Here is a 9,321-nt window from a genome sequence, read left to right as displayed (position 1 = left end):
CCGGTGAGAACTCGATTTCGTAACGTCGTGAACTTTTCATCCCTCTGCGAAAACACCGAATATAATAGTAATAATAATAATATATAATATCACAATAACGCGGACGCGGGCGACGACACATCGTGCAACAATGGTAATGATAATAATGATAATAATACGCGTTTTGTCCCCTTAGTCGCTGCCTGCACAACCGCAAAACCGCAACCGGTTTACCATCTTAGGCGGGTGATGGAAACGCCTAAACTCCACGTGCTTGCGTACCTATAGTTCCTATGTAAATAAATTTTATAATATTATAATATAACGTCAATACGCGTGTAAATGAGGAAATCCATAGAAGATTCCTCTGTACAATTGCTTATAAAACAGTTACTTAAGCACAATATTGTTCTGTTAATGAAGCACATTTTATACATTATGTGGAATGATAATATGCGAAAAATAGCCCAAATGGTGATCTATTGAAGTCGACAAAAAAAAAAAAAAAAAAATTTAAAAAATTAATTTTTTTCTTTTTAGGGACTGCAGGCGGGACCTATTGCTGGCCACTTATATATATAACTAGTTATTGAATGGTGCGGTGGAAGGATTTCCGAGCATATTTCAAAACTATGATGGGACTATTGTTGATGGCAACGTTAGGTTACATTTCTGCAAAAACATTTTCAAATATGTTAGTTTTCACTAGAAAAGGGATGGAAAGATGGGTTTTATGCAGCCTTAATATTTAACATTGATGTTAAAAGGGAAGTGGTGTATTGCAAAACTTCAAACTGGTATTGAAATTTAATTTGAATGGAAACCAAGATATTAACAAAAAAAAAAAATTAATTCGAAATTTATTTCTATTTTACAGGGGCTGGCGTAAATTAATATTATACTGTTGGTGTATTATATAGACGCCTGTCATTGTATATCTTTGGAGGGTTAATTATAATTTGGGGAATAATCACCATAATTGCTGAACTGCGAAGACGCTGCTTTAATAATGACCACCAGATAGAGTAATAACTATAGGCATTCAGCTGTTATAACTTGAAAACGAGTAAATGCCATTTCATATACAAACAGGTTAATCCGAAATATAAAATATGCATGTAACTTTAGGGCATCGGGCAGTTGGGTCCGTAACTTTATATCTACTTTATTGGATCACATATTATAATTTGTGACACTGTTAACAAGAAAAATCCTGACTACGCCATGTAGGTTGATGACGTTTATATATAAATAGAGAGGGTGAAGGTACCTATATAATATATAAAATGATGCGCGAGAGAGTTCACGCCTAAATGCATTAAACAATTTACTGCGGAGTGATAACACGATGCGTATTGCGTAATGTACTCTTCTCGCGCTGGTAGGTATACCTCGTCCTATATTATGTAGTATAATAATAATATGTAAAGGTACAATAATATGTACATTATAATTATTATTCTATTGTAATGCGTATATTATGTGTGGCGTATACAAATGTTTTCTTTCGATTTGGCCGGCGGGCACAGCATAACACGCTCGTATCGGTAATAAGACGACGACCGCGATGACGACGAAGAGACGTGAAGAGAATATTGTAATATTATTATTATTCTGTGACGGAATAATAATTAACGCGAGCTCGTTTAAGACGGTTAGGAGGGCCCTCACTGCGTTGGTTCGGGTCTGCGTGAGTGTGTGTTTTTCCCTCGTTTTTAATTAGACGTTGAACCGTCGAGGAGACGCTTCTTACGACACAGCTGTTCTCGCGATAGACACCTATAACGCACATAATATTACATACTATTCGATTATGTATACAGTGAGTTGTGCGTGTGTGTTCTATATAATGCGTATACGGCATCGCAGACTGATGTTGTATAGTACCACGGCGCTGTACATTATAAAATATTATTGTTTTGTAACGCGGTATCTGGTTAATGTCGTCGATCAAGAACGCTCACGAACTGCAGCAAGCTAATACACATTATACACACACGCATAGACCGAGAGAGATTCGTTGGTTTCCACAGTGGCGGTTATACGCGCACTACTTAATTATAATATAGTTGAACTCTGGTTGATTATGAAGCGAAGAACACGATTTTGACGAATTTCGTAAACATTTGAACATTAAATGATTTTTTTTTTTTATGCACCCTTATTATACTACAATATCAATGGTGGACGTGATATTTTATAAATCGATTAATTTGAAAGAAACGAAGAAAATAAATAGCATTATAGTACACACAAATTAGACGACGACAATGCGATTAATAATATTTTTTCTTTTTTTTTATAGACATTGATATAATATAATACACATTTATATTTATAGTTCTATTTCGTTATTATGTATCCATCCCTCACTCTCTCTGCATATCATCACATAATAATATACGATAACGTTTTTATCGAGTGCTTTCCGTCGAAATACAATGGAAAAGTTTATAGGTACTTCATTTATATTGTACACACGCGTATAATATTATGTACTTACGTATTATATTATAATATTGTCATAAGTTTAGCTTTAACCGCGTGCGTATTGCGCGTCGAAACGACCAAATCTACTCGTCATTTGACAGTTAGTTTCTTATACGCGCGACCCTTAAACGTCTACACATATTATATAATATTATGTTATAATACGTCCCCCGTGCAATTATCGTACTCATACTCTCTATACATATATGACATAAAAACGGTTAATACCAATTTATACCATATACATGGAGACTTATAGAGAGACTGCATCAGTAGCAGTGCACATAATATTATACGCGCGACGGAAATGTTATCGTTCGACGGGATCGACCACGTGTTATGGGCTCTTCCGCGGATGACGTTGAATATATATTGCACATTAAAACCGGATTCAATCAAAATAAAGAATGCCCTTTCCATGAGGATAAAGACCACGGTCGTCGGATTATATACGGTCCGAGCTGAGACAGAATGAGAAAACTGCAGTACCTATAATACGCGTGTATATGAGAAAACCGCATTATAAGGGGTTCGCGTAGAGGCCGCGATTTTTCAAATTGTCAGCAATTTTTTACAATATTTGAATACTTTTACACTAATCTACTGCACGATACTTTTTTTTTTGGGGGGGGGGGAGGAGTACCGATATATTAATAAAATATGACTTGGCTTTGAGAATTTCTCAGGCCTCGTACATAGAATCGTCGGATATTGATAAATATTTTTATATGAAAGAAAGAGACTATTCTACAGCCCACATTGAACGCACTGATTTTTTACTTAGTTTCAAACAATGATATAAGATACCGAAAGCAAGTGGCACCCGGGGTGTCCACAAAAAGCTAACTAGGCCCAACTAGTATATATTCACACCTATGATATTATTATAAGTTTATTATTAAATAAACCAACTGATTCGGTTTACAATTTTGCCATTCTAACATGTGGCAGATAGAAATATTTTCATATTATTATATTCCGAAAATATCTCATTAGATTATCGGTCGTCACACGTATAATACTCGCGAGTATAAACAAATTGTGTAAAATCTCAGACCACTTGTACGTCCGTTTCGTCGGTGTAAAGAGACCTTTTAATTTAGCATTCTCTGAGGGCTTAAACGCCTCTGCATATAAAAAGGTCAGCGGTAATAGAAAACTAGATTAAAAGAAGGTCTCTTATATCACCATTTAAAGAAATGTATAACCTTTTTATAAATGTGCATTAATAACTTGTACCTTTAATCAATTTTTCTCTATAATTATTTTAATCGCACGAAATAAATTCCACGCGTGTATATTAGATACGGCCCGTCGGACGGTGTGATTTTATGACGCCACGCGCAAAACGCGACTTATATTTAAACACGGAAGCAATTGTCTGACAACATTTTTTGGACCACCAAAATTATTCTTTATTAAAGCACTATATTTTCACACAATAAAAAAAATTTGGTTTTATTTAAGTTGTATAATAGTCCTTTAAGCATTTAAGTGCAACATTTATCGCATATTTATTAACAATTTATGGGTTATTATTTTGACTGTGGACTGATGAAATTGTTATGTTTTCGATCATACCGATCACTCCGTCATTCGTGTTGAAAATACGCAGTAACGCATTAGCACTGTATTACTCCCTCGAAAATCGAAAAAAAAAAACAAAAACAATCTTTGTGCTGCGTAGAACTATAAAATAATTAATTAGATAACTATAAAAAAAAATGCAAGACGTAAACATTTTTATCCTTATAATATAGCTAGCATATCAAACTATTTATTTTATCGAATCCAGTTAGGTATTCTAAGAATAGTTTTAACAAAAAAAAACAACATAAAAAAACGTTAAATAATTTTTAAACGATCGTACTCCTACGTGGAGGTTAGGTTAGGTTATACAATCAATATAGACATATCTAAATCATAATAATATAACACATGACGCTTCACGAGCTATACCCACAAATGAGTTTATCGATAATAATTAATAATATGTCTAATAATGTTTATCGTACAATTTATATTATGATATTTAGATTCAGTCTGAGGAATGAAAATATTCGATTAAAACATCAAACATTATGGAACAATAAATCCTACGTTGTAATATAGAATGACGTATTATTTCTCGAAAGGTGACAATTGTTAACAAGTAGGTGTATTCTGAATTATGACACAAACACTTACCGACTGCAACTTCCAGAAAGCAGAAATTCTACAAGAAAAATAAACCTTGGCACCTTAGACAAAAGCTACAGTGAATGGGTACAATGGTAATACAATATAATAATAACGATAATATAGGTACAATATCATATCACGTATTGTCGAATTTATAAAAGAAACTGAATTCCATCAGTCAATCAAAAGACTAAAGTAATCGTCGTAGATGCCAAAAACAAAAAATTTATGTCCTCGTCGCATAATATCATAATATAGGTAATAGCATCATTTTTTTGTATATAATATATTATAATATATTATATAGGTATTGTATGTATTGTTATTAAAGAATATTGGCGAGACGCTATACGAGTACACCTAAATAATATATAAATATATACAATAAAGGATATAACTATGCCGTGGGTCGGAGAGGGGTGGGGACATAAAAGTATACGACAATTTATATTATGTGTCTCATATTATTAAACCGATCGAGAGATTTCTTTCGGGGCCGAGAGATGATTATAGGTTCATAAAATAGTCATGCGGACCTATCGTCCGTTGAATGAAACGGGGTGGACCGGATAAAACCACGCGACCGTTACATTGTATGCGGTACCTATATGACATAAACGTATAATAGTAATATTATATTGTATACGATCATCGTCGATCGAACATTATCTTCGAATTTACTGAACTATATACAATTTTATATTCACATAGACGATGGGCGAATAAACATTTATGGCGTGCGTGAAAGGTCCGCGACTGCAGAAAACGATTTTTCGATTATCGTGGCGGCTTAGATATAGAGTAAGATTTCATATAAATATTACATTATATTATTATAATAACGCGCAGTTTATATGTATACGATCGCTATGTTGAGTGTGTATTATAGCGGTTTAGCACTAAAAGTTGACTTCAAATTATTGTTGGCCGACCCGTGCCAAAACCTATAACATCGGAGCAGCCAAAATATACCCACCGCATAATTGATGAAATTGTTGGATTATTGTATGAATAAAATATCAACTCGGAGAAAACGTGAAATATGAGTGCACATACAATTACAAACGTAACATTATACTACCTATCGTTATTATAGAGCATAGTGTTTTTCATAAAACAAAAAAATATAATATACAATTAGTATTGTAATAATACTAAAAACATTTTTAGCAATAAAATAATAGTAATATACAAAATAATAGTGATGATATTTTATTAAAATTCAATTTAAACCGTGAAAAATTAAAAAATATTCGATTTAATTTCAACATTTAAAAAAACTCTAAAATGATGGATGGGACTTCCATATCAAAATATTAAAGTAGCTTACCTAACTCTGTTTTATTATGCAGGTTAGCTATTAGAACATTTAAATAATTGTTATTCCTATTGTGTGTTCCAAATGTTAGTGTTAGAATTATTATACAATTTGAGAAACTCTATAAATTACATATTTGTACGAACGGTAAAGCCAGCAATCAATAATTAAATTTTAAAGATCGTTACATTAATGTGTCTTGTATATACCTAAAGACACACGAATTTCTGTCCTAAAAGTAATTATTCAAAAAGGATATACTGCTAGTGCACTATTGTTACAGAATAGAACACTAGAAATTTAAATTCTGAAACTGAATGTATGTCTATTGGTTACTGGCAAGACAAACAGCCTTTTTATTTTCAATTTTTATTTTTGTTTTAATCAATGAACTGAAGGAACTATTGTTAACATATACTAGCATACTGCAACAATAGAATAAAATGTAAAATATAATGACTTCCGGCTTTTGTTTACAGTGTTTACACTAAAATGCCTTGATTATTTGTTTTTTGCAATATTATTTATAGTGTCTATTTTTCGAATTTAAATATTACAATCAGCTGGTATTATAAATATTGTAATGTATTATGCAAGTTATGGAATATTATTAGAATATTTTTACGCTATTTTGAATAAGAAAAAATAGATTGGATTATAGGTATTGTTGTACTTGTTTTAGCAATTGGTGGTCTGAAAAACATTGGAAATCTGATGCATTGGTTTTTCTTGGTTTTAAGCATATTATAATAATAATATAACGACGGTGATATTTGACATGATTTTCGGCTATATTATAATAATTGATATAAAATGCAATACCTACTTTATTATCGTATAACTGTGTATAACACCAAAAACCTCGGCATAATTCGATTGGAATACGTTTCATAAAACAAACTCGGTCACGTGTTATTAATACGTCTTGCGTTTAGATATAAATTATATAATACAGGCGATGAAAAATATAATAAATATATTATATTACGCAGGCGGGTATATATTATTATTATAGGTACTCGAAAAATTTTCGAGACACAAAAATCCTCGAAAAATCTCTTTTTTTGGGGCAAATCATGCGTGTGAAAAACGACCCGAAACCACCGAAGAGGGGCGTTGAAAAATAAAACTGCCTTTGTGTGTGCGTTACGACATTATAATCGTGGTCGGACGAATAATAATATTTCGGCCGACACGACACGACGCCGTGGAGAGCAAACCGTTCGGAGGTGCTCCTCGAGAGCTTTTATTTTTTTCGGCTGCGACTTAACGAGGTAAATCGCACAATAATAATAATAATAATGATGATTATTATTTTTTCGGCTCTGTAATAATATGATATTATTTTATTGTGTTGTTATTATAATATATAATATTATTATTATTATTATATCGTAACGACTGCACAGGCCGACATGACGTCTAGTGGTTTTCATTATTATTTCGTCAGTCCCGCACACGCGCCATGTATATTCGCGCGGGGGGAAAAAACGCTCGTGGTAAGTAAACAAATAACGCGAAACAATAATCACGCGAATTATTATCATTATTCTTATCGTTATTGTTATTTAGCCGCCCCCGGCCCGGATATAGGGACATAAGTGAAACCTTGTACGCTGATCGGCCGTCGAAATCCGCCAAGTATCGTAAAAATATATAAAATTAAAATGTTTCACACTTTACTACATTATTATCGAAATGGTTTACCAACAGTTCTCGTTCATGCTCGAGACCAGCAGCAGTGGTAGGCTCGTCATTCGTACCATGTTTTTTTCATTTCTGTGGATAAATTATTGAAAAATCGGCATAATAATATAATTCATAGATATTTTAACTCGAGACAATCCTATGGATGAGAAAAACCTTTGATGCATTTATAGTTTCGTTTGTACTTTTACAAAAACATATTATACCAATTTTGTGTAGGTACCTATAAAGTCTTTCAAATTGATTGAAGTGCAGTATTAAAACCATTTCTATTGGTCATATTGTTTTTGATTATAAATTACAATTTTTAATTGGTTATATTAATAAATATTTTCAATTTATTAAAATCATTAATTTTTTCGATAAAGTTTCAAAAATAATCATGTAAAATCATGAGAATTTATTAGATTAGTAATGCACTAATGCATCTTAGATATTATATTGGGTCATGAATTTCTTAAAAATATTTAATAAAACGTGTGGTCTGGCGCCATCTAGTTTTTGACGGCACACTTAAGACCATCTCTTTGATGCTGTATTAAGTAATAAAATCGATTTTACAATAATATAACAAAATCAATGGTAATAACAATATAATTGCTAAATAATAATTATATTTTATTGTATCGTGTAGTTTAATGTATTATTGAGCCTCCACCCGTTATAATATATTATATTATATACATATATATCAATTAAATGAGGTATATTATTTTTAACTGCATAAAATAATATGTTTGTATTACCAATTATAAATAAATAGTATTTACACTTTATCCATTTTTTGAAAATATTGAAATAAATATTATTCTACAATCGTTGATCTAATTGTTTTTTTTTACCTGTTAGATAAGATGCTAATAAATAATAATAAAAATATACCGATCGGAACAATTATTGCGGGTATAATAAAAATATTATTCCATTTGAATATTCAGTACCAAAAGTACTGTGGGACGTTAGTTATTATATGGTCACTGTCGTGTACTCGTGTCTATTAATTATTATGTAATAATATCGACAATGTATTATTATTAATATAAAAAATGTATGATTTAAATTTAAAAATATATATATATATATTGATTCCAAATCGCCCCTCTATATTGTTGTCGAAAATATAACGTTCACAGTTCATATTTATATTTATTACAGTCATGTAAATGTACCTCGTAACCATGACTCGAAATATTCTTTAGACAACAAACAACTAAATAAAACCAAAAATGTTTTATCATGTGTAAAGTCCAACGTTGCTGGAAATCACACATAAAAAAGCCAATATATTAACGAAAAATAAACTCGCGGTGTAAAATAATCAGTCAGATGTAAGCCATTTCACGAATTAATTATAACAGAACGACCTAAATTATGAGTAAAAAAAATATTTTTTATACACAATATCTAAGGAGATATTTTGGTAGCGATTTTTCATAAACTAATCATAATGTAGAAATTCAAAATTTTTGAAAAATAATGATTATTGAATCGGACGACTGAAAACCAAATCGTCTTAGAATAAGTACCTATATAGGCTATAGGCAATAGGCTACGTTTTTATACGTCGTAAATTCGTATGTAAAATGTAAATGTACATAAAATATAATTTTTAAATACTAGTTGATTTATTTTTAAGTTGGATGGGG

The sequence above is a fragment of the Acyrthosiphon pisum genome, chromosome A2, assembly GCF_005508785.2.
Source record: "Acyrthosiphon pisum isolate AL4f chromosome A2, pea_aphid_22Mar2018_4r6ur, whole genome shotgun sequence".
Lineage (NCBI taxonomy): Eukaryota > Metazoa > Arthropoda > Insecta > Hemiptera > Aphididae > Acyrthosiphon > Acyrthosiphon pisum.
Note: the sequence above shows the minus strand (reverse complement) of the source record.